We start from the raw sequence: 22,290 nt of genomic DNA, 5'->3' as shown, positions 1-22,290 counted from the left end.
TCTGATAAATCTCATACTTGATGTGTCTATGGCAAAACTCTTAATTTTCTTTTACTTCCAAGCCTTCTTCTGCTATCTTTCTATCCAAGTAAATAACACCCCATCCATCTAGTTATATCAAAAACCTAGGAATCATTTGTCACCTTTCTGTTTCTTCCTTCTACCAGCTGGTGCTTCCTCAAAAAATGTATCCTTATTCTACCTACTCCTCACTATACCCTTTAATAGCAACCTATTCAAAATCACTGTAATTTCTCTTGTTATGGCAGCACTTTGCCAGCCTTTCTACCTTCCCCCTTGACCACCTAAGACACAATTTGCACCCAGTAGCCAAAACAATCGTTTAAAAAACATAACTTACCTTAAGTCAATTTCCTATTTAAAACACTCCTATTGGAATTTTAGAGAGATAATAAATAATACTTTTTTTTAAAGCTCTCAATTCTGGATCCAATTGAGAGATAGAAAGCTTTGGACAGATAAGTAAAAATGATAGTTTTATTACTAATAAATGCTTGGATTAGCAGATGTTGCCTGGTAGTGAGCATGGCCATAAAAACCTCACTAATATTTAACTTAACTACCTATTTATTTTTCCTTGTTTTAAAGTGTGGCTAGTATTTGAGGGAAGCATCCTCATGAAGGTAGGAACAAGATTGTCCTTATAAATTTCTGATCTTCCCAGGGAGGAATTCCATACCCCAGGTTGCCCATAGCCTTAATCATTAAGTTTAAAGTTTAAAGAGAACAACAACAACAAAACAACCCATTACCTTTGCCTTAAGTTTTTGGCCTCTGACACTCCTCAAGTCTGATCTGACTAGTAAGTTTCAAAAAAAAGAAATGGAACTTAGGGACTTGGTGGAGATGACACCTTTCAGAGTTTCTTATTGCTTTCTCTCCCCCAGAGAGTTCTTGTTTCTGCTTTGATGGAAACCATCTGTCCCGCATGGGGACCCACTTGCACATCTGTGCTGGTGACTGAGCTGGCACTTTCTCTGCTTCAGAAACTTCTACTCAATAGTTAACACCCAGTTTGAATGATACCTACTCTATGGAGTTGTTTCTAGTCAGGTTTAGTTTCTTAGGCTTCTCAGTTCTTAAAATAGCTGCTACATCTGAGTTTTACTAACTGAACCTACCATGTATACAGATGTTTTCTGTTTTTTTATCCTTATTGGACATGCTCATTGATTTTAGAGACAGGAAGTGAGAGAGAGAGAGAGAGAAACATCAGTGTGTTTCTCCCCTCCCCTCCCCTTCCTTTCCTTTCCCTCCCCTTCCTTTCCTTTCCCTCCCCTTCCTTTCCTTTCCCTCCCCTTCCTTTCCTTTCCCTTCCCTTCCCTTCCCTCCCCTTCCCTTCCCTTCCCCTTTCCTTTCCCCCTTTCCCTTTCCCTTTCCTTTCCCTTTCCCTTTCCCTTTCCTTTCCTTTCCTTTCCTTTCCCTTCCCTTTCCCTTTCCCTTTCCCTTTCCTTTCCTTTCCTTTCCTTTCCTTTCCTTTCCTTTCCTTTCCTTTCCTTTCCTTTCCTTTCCTTTCCTTTCCTTTCCTTTCCTTTCCTTTCCTTTCCTTTCCTTTCCTTTCCTTTCCTCTCTCTATTCCTATTTCCCTCTATCTCTTTCAGTCTTCTATTTTTTAAATCACCTAAATAATACTTTGTATGTACTAGGCATCTCCTTGACAAATACATACCCGTATTGCTATAAATCAAATGATTTTGCCCTCTGCCCATTCATATGTTGAAACCTAATCTCCAGTGTGATGATATTAAGAGGTGGGACCATGCTGTGGCCAGGTGGTTCAGTTGACTGAGTATCATTCCATGCACTGAAAGGTTGTGGGTCCCATTCCAGGCCAGGGAATATACCCAGGTTTCAGATGTGATACCCAGTTGGAACATACAAGAGGCAATTGATTGATATCTCTTTCTCACATTGATGTTTCTCTCTCATTGTCCTGTGTTCTCTCTCTAAAATCAAATATCCTCTGGTGAGGATTTAAAAAAAGAGAGAGAAATGGGAACCTTTGGATGGTGATTAAATCAGAGTGTGGAACACTCCTGAAATGGGTTTGATACCCTTAAAAAAGACAGATCCCTCACTTTTTTCAGCATGGGAAGACATAGTTAGAAGAGAGCCATGTCTGAACTAGGAAGCGACACCAAATCTGCAGGTGTTTTGAACTCTAGACTTCCCCACCTCCAGAAATGTGAGAAATAAATGTTTGCTGTTTAAGCTGCCTAGTCTATTGTATTTTTGTTATAACAGCCTGAAAAGACCAAGAATCGTTTTATTCAACATTGTATATGTTAATTAGTCTTATGACCTCCAACTAAACTTAAGAAGTGTTTGGGTTTTATAAAAGTGTCCATAATCTGTGGAAAAGTATTTTACTCTATTGTTATATAATCTTAACAAACTATTATATTACCCTGGTTGCAGACTTTATGAGCACCCTATATTTTGATATCTTTACTAAATCAAATGTTGCAAAACCTATTTTAAGTACAAAACAAGTAACTAATGAAAGGATGAAGCCAGCCCTATTTGCTACTGTGGCATCACTTGTCTAGCAGGCTTATGACCTTGTTGAACATGACTGCCGTTTTACTCTTCCGAGCTTGTTCCCAGAACTGGAAATTACTGGAAGCAAGAACAGAACTAACAACCATAGGCAGAAGGTAACTTTGGAACAAACTGCAGCCTCCTGTTACAACAAGCCCAACAGCTCAGGGCTACATGACAGCCGCCCCCGCCCCTGCCCTTTTTAATCCAATTATAATTCAATAAAAGCTCAAAGCCCTCAATGCTGGTGTATATCTTCACGTCGTGCCCCTTTCCTTTCTTGGAGAGTCAATAAAAATTTTATTCTCTACACTTTCTTCTCTGAATTCTTTCACAGCCTGCGTCACAGACCACCCTAACAACTAACATAAGTGAAACCAGAAAAGTTGGTGTTCATGCTGCCTGTCACCACCAGAACCCATAAGTAGAGACAGGGATTGTATCTTTATGGGTGCTTTATTCAGATGGCTGGAGATCTGAGAAGATAGTGGGTTATGTAACATCTTACATTTCATTTCAAGCCAGCCTTTTTTTATAAAGAGAATAAAGTGTAGGTAAGGAGATCAGAATTCAGGGAAAAAAGTGTGGGAAAGGGATTTGGAACTCTGGAAAAAGGTTAATCAGATAAAAGCTAAAGTCTGGCCCTTCCTTAGCATTCTTTCATCTGTTCAGGTGATTCTTTACCTGTGCCCTGGGCTTTGCTGACGTCTGTCCCTGGAGCACAATGGCTTAGATACTATCTTGAATGCGTGCAGCCCCTTTGGGACACAAAGGTCAAATTGCTTGCGGTCTCCTGGAGTCACAGTGGGTCATATCTTCAGTTCCTGAAGCAATAACTTTTTACATGCATTCATTACTAAACTTAACTATTACCTAAAACTAAAATTTTCTAACTCTTAAGTTTCCCATTAATAAGCACATGTCTCAGTACCTGGCCACTTATCATCCCTTCCAATCTATATAAACAAAATTTATTTTCTGTCTCTCATCTGTTTATGTTCCTCACTCTCATCATTTTATACCTGAAAACAGCTGGACACATTTTCACCAAGGTTGAAGGGTATGTTTAATATGGTAAATTGACTCATTAATTAGTATATTTATGAGCCTGTATAACTGAAAAATCTAGCACATCTCATTCCTGGAACAGCTTGATGAGAACCTTATATCAGCATTTAGGATCTTGTTTATTTTTGTCTGTCTTCTGGTCCTGCTTGCCTGTGTTTCCAAACCATTCTCAGTCTCTATCCTTACAGCAGTTCCAGAACACATGACTTTGAAATTCCCAGTCCATCAGTAAAGGGGAAGTCTCCTTTTCTTGTCTCAGGAAACTCAAAGAGAAGCCTCAGAGGTGAAGTCCATATATTCTTATTTTGTAGACCTAGATCCTGTGTCCATCCTTGAATCAAATTGTGACCGAACCAAATTGTGATGCAAAAAATGTGTTGTCTGAATTAAGATGTGGCCACAAATGCACCCCTGGATCCAAGTGTAAAATCAGTTTTCCTCTATACAAATGAACAGAAGGGCAGGGAAAAGGTGACTCCCCAAAACAAAATCAGGGTTCCAAGGGGTCTGAGTGAGCAGGAGGCATTGGTTATAATGTCCAGGGTTTGAATGCCTAGGAAGGAGTGATAATTTCTTCTATTGAAGATTCTGAAGGAGAGGAAGTATTTGAGGGACAATTATCACTTCAGTTTTAAACACATTAAATAAGTGAGCACAATACTGGAGAAAAATTACAATGCCAATTGTTAACCTAAAAATAGAAAGACAAATAGAGGCAATAAGTATTTATTTGAGATTCAAAAGAGTAACTATTCAGGAAGCACTGATTTAGGCAGAAACACAAATAAAATTCTGATTAGGAGATGAAGGGGGATAATTACAAATAGAAGAAATTTCTTAGTGTTAAGCTAAGGAAGAAATTTCTATAGGTGCAAAAAAGTTATAACATAGTGATGCTAATTGTAAAGAATGTCTTTAATTTTCAGTCCAGGAAGTCATAATGTCTGCTTTCTTGTTGTCTTCGCAAACAATTAGTTAGAATACAATGCTGCTTTAGGTTCAATCTGAAGGTTGTTTTGTCCAGTGTTTCTCTTGCTGTTTGTTTGTTTGCCCAGCTTTAACATTCCAAGGTTCAAAGAATAAGACCTGTAATGTAGTTCCTCTGGGATTGTAGTTCCAACTCTGTTTTGAGGTGGGTCCACTTATATTATTTTTCACACAAAATAGTTAGGAATTTGTTCTAATATTGCCACATTTCACAGTTTATTTAAAAATTTCATCAAAACTTATAAAAATTAAAAAACCCACATAACTAAATATGTGTTTCAAATGTAAAAAATTATATAACAAAATATCAAATAAAATGTAAACTTGTGTTAATTATAAGTTTATCTTACCATTCTAATACTATTATATTCTACCTTACCCTTCTAATGTAAATTATTAGACTTGCTGTCATGCTGCTTTTGGTACCATCAAATCCTAGAGTTGTTTCTGAGCTTTATTTCTGATGGAGCTGGTCCTGCTGAGCACAGCATTATCATCCTGTGCTCAGCTCCCAGGCTCTTTTCTGCCCTGTACTGTGAGAATTGTTGTCTCCTCTTGTAACCAGAAAAGACACCGGCGTTCTGGCTGCCTGTCACTACCAAATCCAATAAGCAATGACAGTGATTGAATCTTTTATAGGCGCTTTATTCAGATGGCTGGCGATCCGAGAAGATGGCGGGTTCATACCCTAACAAACCATCTTGCTCTTTCTTTCCCAGCCAGATCTTTTATAAGGGGGTTGGGGGAGGGCAAACAAGGTGTCAGCAAAAGCCTTTGAAATTCAACAGTTGCCTCCAAGGGGGAAGGGTAGTGGCTTGCTTCTTCCTGGTACAGAAGTCTCCGGATGAGGTAATCCCCAGTCAGTGCCCCAGGAAGTCAACTGCTTAAAATTTAGGCGCCAGGATGGGCCTTATCTGTAATTGCTGAAACAAAAACTTAACATACACATTACTTGCTAGATTTATGACTATTTACCTTAAGTTAAATTTTCCCAAGTCTTAAACCCCTATCACTCTCAGTCTTGTTCTGCCCAGAGTCTGAAACCTCCCCTTCTGAGGAGAGACATCCTCCCACTTCAGATGGGTTCCTAGTCCTCACCCAGTCTTTTTCCTTGGTGAGAATGGGGTGGGGAGAGCAAAAGTAAGACAGAGGAGGGTGCCAGGGGAGGCTGGAACTGTGTTGACGAAAGGGCTTATAGTGTTAAAGAACAGAAAGTGCTCATTCCCCCAGTGCTAGCAGAGCCAAATACTACATACTGAGAATTGCTGTGGAGAAATATTACCCATTTTATTATGAATGGCACCATAGAGGAGAACAGGAAGTAACGCTCAAGAAAACAAACCCCCAATGGTGTGTAGGTTACACATTGATTATGTAGGGCAAAATTATAAGATGCCATGGGTTCAGGCCCATGCTGGGAGCTGACTGGTTGAAGGTGAGGTAAAAGTAATGAACTATTTCTTCAGGTCTTGAGGACAGCTCTGAGGTTTCTTCCTGTGTGTATCTGTTGGGAAAATAAATAGCATGGGACTAATCCACCTTAGGGCTCAGAAGCGGAAACATAATTTACATCAAGATGTTATCTTTAGCCTGCCAGTCAATCTTGTGACCATTTGTCAGGTCCAGACTTCTGTCTTCTGCTGCCTTGGGGGTTGCTGATTATCAAGGGAAAGACTAGGTCTCTGAGGTGTATAGACAGAAAGAAAGAAAGGTGATTTCTAGAGCTAGAACTTAAAACTAAATTTAATCCAAGTCATAAGAACCCTCAGCTTCAGTAGTAAAGGTTTTGGGGATGGGGCAAGAGGAAGGGAGAGAAGATTTATCTGAAGAGAATCCACCTTCTTCTTTTCTGCAGCCTTTTATTAATCTTCATTATTTGAGACTTCTAGACTTCATTTTTCGTCTTTGGATCACAGTTTCTAAATTAAAGTTTCTTTTTCTTGATTTAATGGAAATCTAAATCCAAAATCAGTGGATTTCTTTCAGTAAATGAACAAAATATGCTTTGAGAAATTTTTGTTAACAAAATTCTGGGTTAGTGTGAGAGCTCAACTTTAACAGGAAAAAATTACCCTTTATTGATATCAATAACAGTACTATCCACTGGGTTTTCCATGAGTCTTTTGTAACATTTTCTCCAGAAAATTAACTTAATGAATTAAATGAAGGGAATACACAATCCTAATGAAGACACAAAGATTATATAATACCTCTTGGATACAAAAGTAAAATTTTAATGTAAGAGCCAAAGGAAGATTTTATAAATACTGTCTAAACATGGGGAAAGTACAGTTCAGTAAGAGAGAGGCAGAGAGCAAGAAAGAGATGGAGAGACAGAGAGAGAAAGGGGTGGGTATATGTAAGATCACATGTACTTTCTCAACAACACACTTGATATCTATGTATAAGAATGGATCATGTTCCAGATGTCTGTTTGTGTTCTTTTGTGTAGATCCTCATACAATGTTAGTTAAGACTAATGTCCTCAAGCAGTGGTAATAACCTATAAAACTTTCAGTATGCCTGAAGTTCTGCAACAGCAGTAACTTAGCAGTCAGTGTGATTGTGGCATTGAATAAAAATTACACTCAAAGTTTTAATGTCAGATTCTAGGAAAATGTTCTTGCATTCAGAAGAAAGATCAAGCACTCCATGTTCTATTCACTGGTAATAGCAACAATCTCCCTGTGGTGACTACATGGTCTAGACAGTCTTTGGAATAAGAATGGGAAAGAAACTGGAGAAAGATGAATATACATAAAAGCAAAGTGTAGCTGAAGAAAGGTTCTAAAAGACATGTTTGAGGAGGTATGGGGTTTTTGGTCTGTTGTTGGATAATTCCTCAGGAACAGTTTTAGTCTCTGATTGCTTTTTCAATAATCTACATTCTTCTGTTCCTTTGAACCAGGGGTGTCAAACTCATTTTCACCAGGAGCCACGCCTGCCTTGCAGTTGCCTTCAAAGGGCCATTAGGACTGTATAAATGTAACTACTCCTTCACTAGGGGCAAGGAGCTCAGCCCTGCTGCCAGGTAGTAACAAGGGGCTAGGCCAGATTTGGCCCCCGGGCTTTGCGTTTGTCACCCGTGCTCAGCCCAACAGTTGTCAAACAGTTCCTTGATGGAAACTCCTGGGAAATGTGCACAGTGGCCACACAGACCTGCCCTTCCACCAAAGTTGGCACATCCTTCGTCTTCCACTTAACAAAGTATGTTAAAATACAAGTTAATGAGGATGACAACATAGGACAATTGTTATCAGTTGAGGGTGGATTTGTCTTCAGGGAACATGTGTCATAGTCTGGAGACATTTTTGGTTGTCACAGCTTGTTGGGAAAAAATCCCAAAAATCTAAATTCAGTATCCATTCTGAAGAATTTGCATATAGCGTCATTTATTTGTAAGAATTTCAATAGGAGAAACTTGCTCCTGGTGGTGGTGTCCAAGAAAAATCCATACCCCTCTCAGGACAGAGTCCCTTTTTAAAGTAGTTAATAGCAAAACCAGATAGCAGGTAGTTGTGTGTATCTCCCTGAGAGAACAACATATCACTAAACTTAAAAAAAAGTTAAAAGATAACATCAGGCAGTTTCTATACTCTATGTTTATTTCCTGGGAGCATGACATTTGTCTTTGGGTGGCATTCCAGTTTTCTGTTCAGTCAGTCAAGCATGGGGTTGCAAAGAGTTCAACAGTCACAAAGAGTTTACAGTCACAGAGAGTTCAACATCTCCCATATGCCTTTGTTGCTGGAGCCAAATGAGTTCTCATACACAGCTATAGGAAGTGGGGATGCTACTGGCATTTAATGGGAAGAGGCCAGAGATATTGCTAAATACCCTACAATGCACAGCAAAGCCTCCACAACAGAGACTTACTCCTCTTAAAATATCAATGATGCTGAAGTTTGGAAACCATGGCCTAGAGCATAACCTTGAAACTTGTTAGAAATGCATATTACCAAGCCCCCAGATATAATGAGGCAGAAACTGGGTAGTGGGGCCCAAAATTTGTCATTTAAGAAGTCCTCCAGGTGATTTGCAGTGATTCTCAAGTTTGAGAACTACTGAGAGAGATAAGCTTGAATAAATTATAATTCTTAAATAAATTCTTTGCCAGTTTCACTACATGATTGTATTCAGTTTCATTATATGATTATTTCTGAAATACTTCATAACCTAAGGAGACCATAACTAAGACTAATTACTCACTTAGCCTTAGTTTTCAGAGAGGAGTAACTTAACTCACAGTCTTAAGTAATAGCATTAAACTGAAAAACACAAAAATGCTGAACATCTTACTAACAAATCTATGCTTATTACAGCATGATCAGTCATACTCAAGTATGATGTCAGTGACTTTTTAAAGTGATTAATTATAATTCCTCAATAATGAAAAATATTGTAATATTAAGATAGATTAATCAGAATATGTCACATCAACAGCTTTACATTATGATGTAAATATAACCTGGGATACAGGAAGAGTCAAGGATCGATCCAAAGATTTACTGAGAGGATATTGAAGTCCTTTATATTTGACATCAAGTATGTATTAATAGAAAATGATAATGCTTCAAGTGAAGATAAAGAAAAATATGAAATCTCTCCAAAAGTAAATAAAAAACACACTAATCAAAAAGTGACCTATGATCGACATCAATGGCTTTATTTGGGAGCTGTTAGTGACACAGAGTATCAGGCCCCACCTCAGACTAAGTGAATCATAGTCTATAAGCCTTATAAGTTCTCCAGGTAATTCTTACACAAATCAGAGTTTGAGAAGCACTACATAAGGATAACTCAAAAACAATGTTTTGTAGGAGTAGGTCTTTCCCTTGCTGTTTTTTATAGACAATAGAAATGTCTTTTTGAGTTCAGTTATTAATAACCTTTGTTTTTTAACTTATTTTTTACTTACGTATAGTTGGTATACAGTCTTATATTGGTATAAAGTGTACGATATTGATTTGATATTTTTATACTTTACAATGTGATTACCCTACTAATTCTAGTAATCTGTCAAAGAAGAACTAACAGCTATTCTTTTCAAACTTTTCCAAAAAAATTCAAGAAGAGGAAGGACTCCCAAATGAAATAAAGTCACAACTAAGAAGTAAAATTACAGGCCAATATTTTTGATGAGCATAGATGCTAAAATCCTCATCAAAATATTAGCAAACTGGATCTAGAGGTACATTAAAAATATCATGCACCATGATCAAGTAGGGTTTATCCCAGGGATGCAAGGATGGTACAATATTCTCAAATCAATGAATATAATACTTCACATAAACAAAATGGACAAAATTCACATATTCATATCAATAGATGCTGAAAAATCATTTGATAAATTCTAGTATGCATCTACTATAAAAACACTTATCAAAGTGAGAATAGAGAGAGCATACCTCAACATAATAAAGGCCATATATAGAAAACCTACTGCCAACATCATACTAAATGGTCAAAAACTAAAAGTGTTTTTTTTAAAGGTCAAGAACAAGACAGGGTTGTCCGCTTTCACCAGTCTTATTCAACATAGTACTGGAAGTCCTAGTTACAGTGATCAGATAAGAAGAGGAAATAAAAGGCATCCAAATTGAAAAGAAGGAATTAATTGTCATTATTTGCATAAAAAATTCATAGTGTACAGAGAAAATCCTATAGACTCCACAAAAATAACTATTTGATCTAATAAGTGAATTCAGCAAAGTAACATATACAAAGTTAATATTCAGAAATTGATGGAATTTTTGTATACCAACAATAAAGTATCAGAAAGAGAAACTAAGGATAAAATCCCATTTACCATAGCAATGTAAAATAAATAAATAAAGTACCTAGGAATAAGCCTAACCAAAGAGGTAAAAGACCTGTATTCAGAAAACTATAGAACACTAAAGGAAGAAATTGAGGGAGCCACAAATAAATGGAAGCATGTACTATCTTCATGGATTAGAAGAATTAACATCATTAAAATGTCCATACTACCCAAAGCAATCTATAGATTCAACACAATTCCCATTAAAATACCAATGACATATTTCACAGATCTAGAACAAATACTACAAAAATTTATAAGGAACCAAAAAAAGACCCAGAATAGCCTCAGAAATCTTTAGAAAAATGAACAAAATTGGAGGGATCACAAAACCTGATATCAAACTATACTATAAGGCCACTGTAATCAAAACAGTCTGGTATTGGCATAAGAGCAGATACATAGATCACTGGAACAGAATAGAGAGCCCAGAAATAAACTCATGTCTCTATGATCAATTAGTATTTGACAAAAGGGGCATGAGCATACAATGAAGTAAAAATAGTGTCTTCAATAAATAAATGGTGTTGGGAGAACTAGACTGGTACATGCAAAAAAAAAAAACAAACAAAACACAAAAAAAACCTAGACCACCAACTCATACCATACATCTGAATAAACTCAAAATGGATAAAAGACTTAAATATACATTATGACACAATAAAAATCCTAGCAGAAAACATAGGCAGTAAAATTTCAGATATCTCACACAGCAATATTTTTGCCAATATATCTCTAGGGCAAGGTAAATAAAGGAAAAAATAAACAAATGGACTACATCAAATTAAAGAGGTTCTGCATGCCTAAAGAAACCATCATCAAAATGAAAAGGAAACCAACTGTATGGGAGAATATATTCACCAATGATATATTGGATAAGGGTTTAATCTCTAAAATATATAGAGAACTCATGCAATTCAGCACTAGGAAGACAATCCAATTAAAAAATGGACAAGTAACCTGAACAGACACTTCTCCAAAAAGGACATACAGATAGCCAATGAAAAGATGCTCAATATCACTAGCCATCAGAGTGATACAAATTAAAACCATAAGAGATATCACCTCAAACCTGTCAGAATGCTTATCCTTAATAAATCTACAAACAACAAGTGTTGGCAGGGATGTAGAGAAAAGGGAACCCTTAGTGCACTGTTGGTGGGAATGCAGACTGGTGCAGCCACTGTGGAAAACAGTCTGGAATTTCTCAAAAAGTTAAAAATGGGACTATCTTTTGACCCACTGATTCCACTGCTGGGATTATACCCTAAGAATCCTGAAACATCCATTTAAAAGAATTTATGCATTCATTTGTCCATAGCAGCTCTATTTACAACAACCAAGAGTTGGAAACAGCCTAAGTGCCGATCAGTAGATAAGTGGATTATAAAACAGTGGTACTTTACATAATGTAATACTATGCAGCAGAAAGAAAGAAGGAATTCCCACCTTTTGCAACAGAATAGATGGAATTGGAGATTATCACGCTAAATGAAATAAGCCAGTCGGTGAAAGACAAATACCATATGATCTCACTTATAGAGGAATCTAATGAACAAAATAAACTTACGAGCAAAATGAAACCAGAGGCATAGAAACATGGAATAGATTGACAGTGGTAAAAGAGGAGGAGGGAGGAAGGTACTTTTTGAAAGAAAGTGAAGGAATTAGTTAAAGCACATATATAAAGGACCCATGTTAATGGAAACAGGGTGGGGATTGACTATGGAAGTTGGGGGATTGGGTGGAGGGGTGAAGGGTGAAATAATCAGAGTAACTGTAAAAGATAAACATTTTTTTTTAAGTCATAGAAGTAGAAGAAGTGAACCATGGATGAAGTGAGCCCCTGGGTTGTGTGGGCTCAGGAAACAAGTTACAAACACAATAGAAGGGACCTTGGAGCTTAGGAGAAAGAAAGCAAAGAGTCATGCCCAAAGGAAGAAGGTGCAGGGCGGGGGGCGGGGGGAGAGAGAGAGAGAGAGAGAGAGAGAGAGAGAGAGAGAGAGAGAGAGAGAGAGAAACTGAACAATTTCTATCTCCTCAGATTCCTTTTTCTTCATGTCTGGCCAGTCAGAACTTCTCAGTTATTAATTCTCATCTATGCATGGAAAGACTGCCTCCTCTGGTCCTTCAATTTCTTTTTCTCTAAGAAACCTCTAATTTTAATTGTATTTATTCCTTCAAGACAATATAATGAGATGTGTAACAACCACAGACACCTATCTAATTAACAAACTTGATAAAATATATGTATATATTTCTCTGACCAGTCACTGTACCCAGCTGGTATATGTGTATAACTTATTTACACATGCTGGGTTTTCCATTTCTTCATAATAAAACAAAAATAATGTAGTTCAATATTGTATTATTAATTTCATATTTAAAAACATTGAGTTGAGAGATTTGCTAATTTAATCAAGAAAGTCTGTAAGAATGTGGATTAAAACTTATTTCTAATTCTTTATATTTTATCTACTTTTCTACTACAGTTTTTAAGGGAACTCAAGCCTTGTAGATTTGTGTAGCAATTCAAAAGACTAGAACTATTTCTTGTGTAAGATCCATCAAGAAGAAATGGAATGATTAAATCCAAGGTTGAGAATAAGCCAACTCAAAATGAGAAGTTCTAAATTTTTTCTTCCCTTTTAAAGATTCATTTGTTTATTCATTTATTAATTTGTCCCTTCATCTGATAAATATTAATTGAAAACCAAGGAGGAGTTTTACATGCAAGTTACTGGCTCTTGCAGTTCACAATGGAAAGAAAGCTCCAGGGATAAGTGACAAGCCTATATTGTTTGCTGAAATACTCATGGTGCTCCATGATATAAAAGACAACAGAAATTTCGGCCATACAGTTTTTTCCTAAGAAATTTGTGCTTGTTTCTTCTCTCACAATAGTAATTAGAAATAGTTCTCTGGATTAATTCTAGAAACTACTTCCTAGAGTATTGATTTCAGTATCATTAAAGATTCCCATCAAGAAATACAATATTTCCTCTTCTTTCTCAATACAGATACCACATTTAATTTGCAAATTGTCTCCTTTTGTGATTCATTATTTGTGCTGTACAACTTGAGTGACTTGTATTGCTCTATCAAGGGCCTCCTCAACAGTGTTTACTATTAAACTGTTAGAACCCAAGACTTCTCATGAATGAATGTTCTGTATCTTTGCCAAAACATTCCAAGCCTCAGTTTTTTAAGAAATACTAAAACATACGTGAAACTATTCTAACTGCTGAATTGATAACATTAATTTTCCTACTTTGGTTTTCTCTTTGTTGTTGTTGTAACTTTTACAGTATTTATTTTTCTTGTTAAGTTTTTGCAATTTTCCTATCATGTCACCATTAATGAAATCAAACAACATTTCTAATTTCTCAAATAGTAGCCTAATCACTATGATTATTTGCCTCACTTGTATACAACTCTCAATATTGTTACTAAAGGCTAATACTTAGAATGAAAAGAGTAACTGTGTCTTAGCACATGTGTATTTTTTTTGTAGAATTACAATCTTACTTTTTTAGAGTTCAAGAAGATTCAAGTTCAACCTTCAGTCCCAAAGAGGAATTCTTTTTATGTGAGATAAAGTAATTGTTGATTTGGAAGCAGGGGAGAAAAGTGGATAAGTTGATTTTTGAATAAAATAAATGTGATATCTTTTGCAAATCTGAGCTGATAGTTCTTACTGCATTTTAAATTATGCCTATAAAAATAATAATTGAACACACTTCAGGTAAGGAAAAAGGTAAAGTCATGTTATTTTATTATTCAAATCAAAACCAGCCATTCCTGATACTGTTTCCCTTCCCTGATTTAGTCACCTTCTTCATATGACTTCCAAGTACCCAGATGCTTTACACATATTCATCATACTCACAAAAGAAAACACCTCATCTTGAAGATGTACCAAAGAGAAAGAGTTTGTCCACCTGGAGCTAGAAGAGCCAAATACTAAACACTGAGAATTGCAGTAGAGAAACATTGGCTATTTTATTATGAATGGCACCATTCAGGAGAATGGGAAACTAATGTTTAAAAGCCCAAACTCCCAGTGGTGTGTAAGTTAAAGATTGATTATATAGGGCAAGTGCATAAGACACTGTGGTTTGTGTGTTCAGGCTCATGCTGGGACATGATTGGTTGGAGGTATGGGGCCAATACATGGACCTTCCTTTTCCCATGACTGAGGGCTAGTCAGAGAGTCTCTGGACAGAAGGAATGTGTATTGTTTTGGGAATGGATTGCAACTCCCTCCTTATTTCTTTGTGGGAACAATTTCTTGTCCTGTGACTGCTTCTTGCTGCATGTACACACTGAGGTAATGTAGTTTTGGGCCACCCATAGGTTTGTGCAACCTGGACCCATGCTGCCTTTGTCTGGGACTTCTTACAATTGTCACAGATGGGCACAGGTAACCACCTAATACTTAGTGATCATGAACACTGAATTGAATTGAACATACAGAGAGTTTATAGCAGTTAAGAGAGAGCAGATTTATTAAGTGATAGTACACACCACAGAACATGGGAGCAGGCCAATTCTGAGCAGAGACTGACCCTCAGTGGCTGGAGGGATTCTATTCTGATAGGGCAGATTTTTCCTGGCTAGTTTTGGTGAGCTTTTATCATGCATGTACAAGTTGTTATATTACTTTTAAGCTACTGCCCATGTGGTCTCCCATAATTTTCTTTGCCCACCAGGGGAAGGGGTCCCACAATGCTAATTTATACAATGCTATTATAATGAAGTAGGGGTCATGTAGCATCTTCTGTGCAGGTGCCATCATGATTCACCATGATTCGGCACTCTTCCAGAAAGTGGGGACAACCAGTCTTAGAACAGGGTCTCTGCTCTATATCAATGTCCTTTGTCTTAGTTCTGGGACACGTCTGGAGTCTCCTCACTCCAGACAATCTCCTGCCTCATAATGAGCCTCAGCCTGGAGGAGGGGTGCTGTCTCTCATACCCACCCACAACTGTCAGTGCACTCTCCTGTAATGCAGGTAATAAACAGTATGCCCCCTTTGTCAAGTGCACCAAGGGGTTTTTGTTTGGAATATCACAAACACATAAGCAGTTCCCTGGTTTGGGTTTGGGGTTCCTGTGCTACAGGAAGTGAGATAAAGGTAATGAATCATTTCTTCAGGTCTTGAACAGCTCTAGGGTCTCTTCCTATGTCCCTCTGTCTGGTTTTGTGGAAAAGTAGGTGTGGGGTGATTCCACATTAGGGCTCAGGAGCTGAAACATAACTTATATCAAGATGTTATCTTTAGCTTGCCAGTGGTCTGGACAATGTAACCATTAGTCAGGTTCAGGCTGCTGTCAGCGGCTTCAGGGACTGCCAGTTATCTGGGAAGGCTAGATCTCTGATGTGGCTGGGGCTGGGGTGTGGAGAAAAAGAGAGAGATGATTTCTAGAGCTAGGATTTAAAACTGAAGTTAATCAAAATCTTAAGAACTCTTGGTTTCAGTTGGAGTATATCAGACTGTCTATAGAAACTCACTATTCAGGAGCATGCTTCATGGTCTAAAGAGAAAACCATGCCCAACAAATTCTCACCTCACTGATGCTGCCCCAACTGCTATGCAAAGACCCTGGTTATGTACAGGAGATACTTGGGGTTGGTCTCGTTTTTCTCCTAACACTGATACTTATCTGGGAAACCTTGAGAAAAGCTTCTCAGACCCTGAAGAACATGGGGCTGTTGCTATCCTTGCTACCTGTCAGTTTGTATTCATTCATTTCCAAGTGTCAGACCTGATGCCAAAAACTTCCTAAGGGGGAAATGAGGAACCTTAGCTTACTGCTCCCACGGAGTCACACTGTTGCATTCATTGTTTCTTGCTGTAGTGGTTTCTCAAGATATAGGGTAGAAGTAAAATGAAGTAACCCACCCTGCTTTCCTAGGAGAGTTACAGCCAGTAATGAGTTTTACACAACAAAACAGGCTTGGCACTGAGGAACTTGTCTTACTTGAAACGACTGTGTGAACTAAACACATGCTAAGCTCTGCCTTCCCAGTCATCCTCCCACTATGTTGTATGTAAAAAAATTTTCATATATATTGTTATTTGTTAGGTAAATGTGTCATCTTTTTAGTCTCACAGAAGGAAGCTTAATTATTCATACCACAGACTTATAAATAAGGCACTATAATCATAAGCAAAAAAGACAACTAGTTGACTTGATAATAAATTTCTCAAATTACAAGATATTAGTTTAGGAGGTACATCTTCATGAGTGTCAGCTCAGGAAAAAACACATTTATGAGGTCAGAGTGACATCCATGACACATAATTTTCCAATGTAGCCCTTTGTCTCTCTTCATAATGACAACTGTCTGCACTCAGGTCAATCTTGCATCACCCCTAATTTTTTTAACCCAGGTATTAAAGGTTTATGAGAATACAGGTGATACCAGAAAACAGGTGCAAAAGCTAAATAAAGAGTCCATTTAGCATTGTCTGCCATGAAAGAATCATTTATTCTCCACTGGGCTCCAGGATATTCCCAAGCTTATACCCCGTAAAATAAATTTCCTTCCTCAGGTTTCAGTGAGTTTGGGAGACTGAGAAGGATGTCAAGAGACAGAAGGGAGGAAAGAAGAAAACTAACATTATGCCCTGTTATGCTTTCTCACTTAATCCTGAAAACAATGCGAAGAAGATATGTGGGCATGTAAAGCCCACATATCTATATGATCTATAGTAATATAGATCATACATCATAATATTATAGATGATCTATAATAATGTAGTTAGTAGTGGTTAGTATGTTCCAGACCTTCTATTTGCACTGAGGTCTGACTCCAAAATCTTACTTCTTTCTGTCCTGCTGGAGGTCTCTTTTAATGCTTATACTTTCTTGGACTAAAAATTCATATTTTCTCCCTAACCTGTATCATTTAAATCACAAACACTTATTATGAACACCATCAGTGCTAAAACACTAAAAGGTTATAATGCAACTTCAAATTAATAAGAAACTACTTTCTGAAAGTTTTTTTGCATACATCACCTCTTTATATATCTCAACAAAAGTGTAAGATGAGTATTCTTATATCACGTATTTTAAAAATGGAAATACAAGGTTAAGAAAGGTAACTGACTTGTGGGAGACGACACGGTGATGGTTGAGATCAAATGTGAACCAGGGTCTTCTGGCTCAAGCCCAGAATAGCTGCATTATTCTGTTATGTTCAAAGTGCTTTACTGAGGAAACATCTGTAGCTTTTCTTCCTGAGGCAGATCATGAGGAAAAGGACAACCCCCACCAAAAAAACAAAGCACAAATGCTTTTTTACTGATCTTTGATAGTAGTTTTCTTCCACTACCTGCTTTATGAGTTGTTCCTCCCCCATTCCCTTTCTATTCTCTATGAGGGTCCAGAGTAGTTTACATTCATTGTGGCAAGTATTTGAGCTTTTTTGTCATGGAGATATGCAGCTCCTCTTTCCTCCTTATGACCTTATTCAATGAGAAGTTCAAGCATAATCAAATTATCTGCCATGTGGATACAGAAACTTTACTGCTACCTGGAGAGCCTGTGTTGCACAAACCAGTCCTACTGGGTGCTGTCATTGCCAAACAGGAAAAAGCTCTCTGTCAGCTCATCTACTCATGGAGGAACTATTGTTCTGCCTTTTCTCTCAATTTTCTTAGTTTTCTTGCAAAATTATCCATGTCCAAATCCTTTGCTTTGCAAGTATGGATATCAGATCTTTGCTCTTGGCTAGGGTTCTGAAAACTAGAACTGAATTTGATAAAATGAAGCTTCACGAAAGAATAGATTATAGGGCAAAGGGGCAACTGAAGGTAAAATCTTGAGGAGAAGTTAAGTTAGAATCAAGTAGTCCAAATAAAGAATTTATTTAAAGGGTGTAGGGGTAAGTCATGGGAGAAAACCAGCTCCAAGGCCAAGAGGCCAAGACCAAGGTGAGGAAGAATGCTGAAGCTAGCCTAGAAGTACCTACATCAACAGAACATGAGGAGTTTTAACTGAAGCACCCTAGGTAGAGAAAAGACCCTTTTTTAAAAAGTCCAGTGGCACCATCTTTGTTCCAAATATGTTATTCTTCACTTGAGAATCTCAGTTCCAGGTGGGATAGAGGGAATGGAGCTCTCAAGAGTTTCAAGCCAAGGTGAATAGTCCATTGAGAAACTTGGGGAAAATTATCCTGGGCTCAGTCAAAAACCATTTTGAGACATCAGAATAATGCCAACAAGTCATACTACAAAATGTTTATTTTCATCAACCACAAATTGATATCCCAGTGTTACAGGGCAATTCCCAACCTTTCTACTTATTCTATTTTTGTACTACTTAATGCTTGAGTTCAAGTTTGATACAGATACTACCCCATTTTTGTTAAATCATTTATTTTAATTTACTTCCCTTGTCTCTTGTAGGCATCTGAGACTGCAGCTCCCACTCTAGAGACATAGACTTTGTTCCCATTTCTTTCCTTTTCACTAAGGAATCTTAATTCCAGTACCCTGAAATTGCAATCAACCACAAAGTAATTGTTTTCCTTCTTCCAAGATTCCTGGGGAATTTACTTTGTTCAGTGAATTATGAAACAACTCTAAAGACAGTAAATAATACAACATAAATAATCTCATGAAGCAGTACATGATTGATTTCCAAATGTGCATTAAAAACTATAAGTTAGGAGATCAAGGTTAGAAATTATTGTAATTTTTAAAAGAAAAATATACAGAGCTTTTTTCTTTTCCTTTTGTAACTTTGGCAAATCTAAAATCTCTTTGCGTGAGGGTATGAAAGTATATTATGTAACACTTGGCTTGCTTATTTAAACACTTTTGTTTATTATATTTAGAATATAATGTATGCATGCCTTATTGAAAAAATATTATTCCTTATAAGGCCTTTCTTAATAAACTGGTGTAAACAAACACAACTAAATTTTGTGAGTTGAAAAAACTCATTACTTTATCTCTTGACAATCTATAGGGTCAGAGGAGAAATTGAAGCTGAACTTGAATCTGAAGAGTGAGTAGACAAACCTCTGGAAACCCTCCTATGTGGAAGGTATAAGGGAGTTATGGACTCCATTCTGCTGGCCTTTAGGAAAATTTTACAAACCAGTTCATTTCTCTGCCTTTCTATCTATAATGAAGTTTTGTAAAAAGTTTGAACATATGATAAAGTACTTTTTAAAACACCCCTTAGGACCCAAGACACTAATATAACTCTATGGAAAAGTCATAGAGCCATTTTAATCGGGCTTACATCTGATGTTGAATTCAGTACCAGAAAACACAGGGTCTGTATGATGGAAATGACCCTTCCTCTACATTTAAACTGGGTAGCAGTAAACTGAGTCTGAATTCCATGCCAAAGTTTCTAATAGTTTGATCAAAATTTCATTAATCTGCTGACAATTTCTTGGGAGATGGGGTTGTTGAGTAAGCATAGCATTGTCATCCAAGGAAGTAAAAGTTACTCCATACCTAAAATGTTCCTGATCAATTACAAATTTATAAACATTTTAGGGATGCAGAAGTGGGTTCCATTCTACGATGGCCCAGAAGTCACACTGGCAGAAAAATAGAGTGTCTTAACTGTCTACACTTATTTAAAATTAGGCATGCAAATATACTTGAGTGTCATTTTTATTTAAACTTATAACAGCTTAAAATGTATTTTTTAAAATAGAATTCAACTAACATAATACCAAATAGAAACTAGAAGCATCCCAGCTAAGATCAGGAACAAAGTAAGAATGAATGTCTCCTCCAACCACTCACATCAACAATGCTGTAGATAAGAAATGCAATAAGAAGTAGAAATATAAAGTATATAGATTGAAAAGGGAGAAATGAAGCTGTCTTCGTTCACAGATGGCATAATTATCTATGTAGAAAATCCAATAGAATTGACAAAAAACACAACTTTTTATACTAAGGAGTCATAATAGCAAGGTTATAAAATTTAAGATTAATATACAAAAGTCAATCACTTTCCTATATACCATAAATGAACAAGTGGAATTTGAAATAAAAAAATACCATTTAGATTATTACCCCTCAAAATTAAATAGGTACAAGATTGATATGAGAAAAACTATAAAACTGATGAAAGAAATCAAAGAAAATGAAATAAATGAAAAGAAATCTCATGTTCATAGATAAGAAACCTTATTATTATTAAAATATGAGTTCATCTCAACTCAGTCTATAAGTTCAACACAATCCAATCAAAATGTCAGCAAGTTATTCTGTGGATATCAACAAACCAATTCCAAATTTTATATGCATTGGTAAAAGACCCTGAATAGTCAACACAATATTGAAGAACATAGACAGAAGACCAATAGTTGTTGACTTCAAGACTTAACTATAAAGCTACAGTAATCAATACAGTGTGTTATTGGCAAAAGAATAGACAGGAATATCAATGGAACAGGATAGAAAACTCAGAGTCAACTGATTTTTGGCAAAGGAGAAGAGGCAATATAACCAAACAAAGATAGATTTCTCAACAAATAATGCTGGAACAATAGGTTATTCTCACACAAAGAAAAATATTATATCTAGGTAGAGCTGGTCATGATGGTGGCGTAGGAAAACATGGCTTGCCTCCTTGCACAACCACATCAAAATTAAAATTAAAATATAGAACAACTGGCACTCAGAACCATCAGAAATTGAGTTGAATGGAAGCCTGACAGCTATGAAATTAAAGAAACCACATCCACCCAGACTGGTAGGAAGGGTGGAGCTGTGGAAAGGGCTGGTCCCACATACATTTGTGGTGGATAACATTTTAGAAAGGATATCTTGGGAGTAAGGAGTTCTAGCCCCACACCAGCCTCACCAGCCTATAGTTCCAGTTCCAGGAAGATAAGTTGCCCACTACTTCTTACTTTAAAAATTAGTGGGGATTGTCAATGGAAAACTGCTGGAGTCCCAAACAGTTCCCCTTAAAAAACCCACACATGGACTTACTCAGACTCACTCCCTCTGAGCTCCATCACTGGGGTAGCAGCTGGAAAGGCACCAGTGGTACTCAGGGAGGAACCAAAGTGTGTGGCATCAAGGTGGGAGCTAGAGGACGGTATTGCCCCAGACATAAAGGTTAGAAGAGGCCATTGTCCCTTTTCTGAGCTCACCCCCACAAAGAGCAGGACAGTACCATATCTGAGTACCATAGCTATCAACCTAGCTAACACTGTTTGCCCCACCCTGGAGAACTCCTGAGGCTCCATCCCACTCAAATTATGGGCCCACCAAAACTGTTAGCAGTGACTTTTCCATATCAATAGCTGGTCTTGGCCCATGTTGCAAAAATTTCCTAAATCCTATCAAAGAATCAACAGCTGGCCTCAGTGAGCCCTCAGCCCCCATATCACTTGCTAAGTAGTTCCAGGCCCAGCATTAGCAGCAGCCAGACTAGATTCACAGTTTGGCTTCACCTGGGAATCTCCAAGCCCAGCATAAATAGCACCCAGCTTGGAATGCTTTATAGCTCATTAATGGTGTTCCTGGGCAGAACACAGGTGGGGGGAGTACAAATAGGTAGCTACAGAATAGTGATAGGGATGTAAAGTACAGTGTAGAAAATGGAGTAGCCAAAGAACTCATATGTGTGACTCATGGATATGAATAAAGGTGTGAGGATTGCCTGTGGGAATGGTGGGTGCAGGGCTGAGGGGTGGCAAATGGTGAAAGATTGGGACAGCTGTAATAGTATGATTAATAAAATACAATTAAAACATTAAAAAAATTGAACTTCAAAAAATAATGATATCTAGGCAGAGGTATTACACCTTTTATAACAATTAATTCAAAATTGATCATAATTCTAAATATAAAATG

This window comes from Phyllostomus hastatus, unplaced genomic scaffold (assembly GCF_019186645.2).
Source record: "Phyllostomus hastatus isolate PE091 unplaced genomic scaffold, TTU_PhHast_1.1 phas_contig_86, whole genome shotgun sequence".
Classification (NCBI taxonomy): Eukaryota; Metazoa; Chordata; class Mammalia; order Chiroptera; family Phyllostomidae; genus Phyllostomus; species Phyllostomus hastatus.
This window is presented reverse-complemented; position numbering follows the sequence as displayed.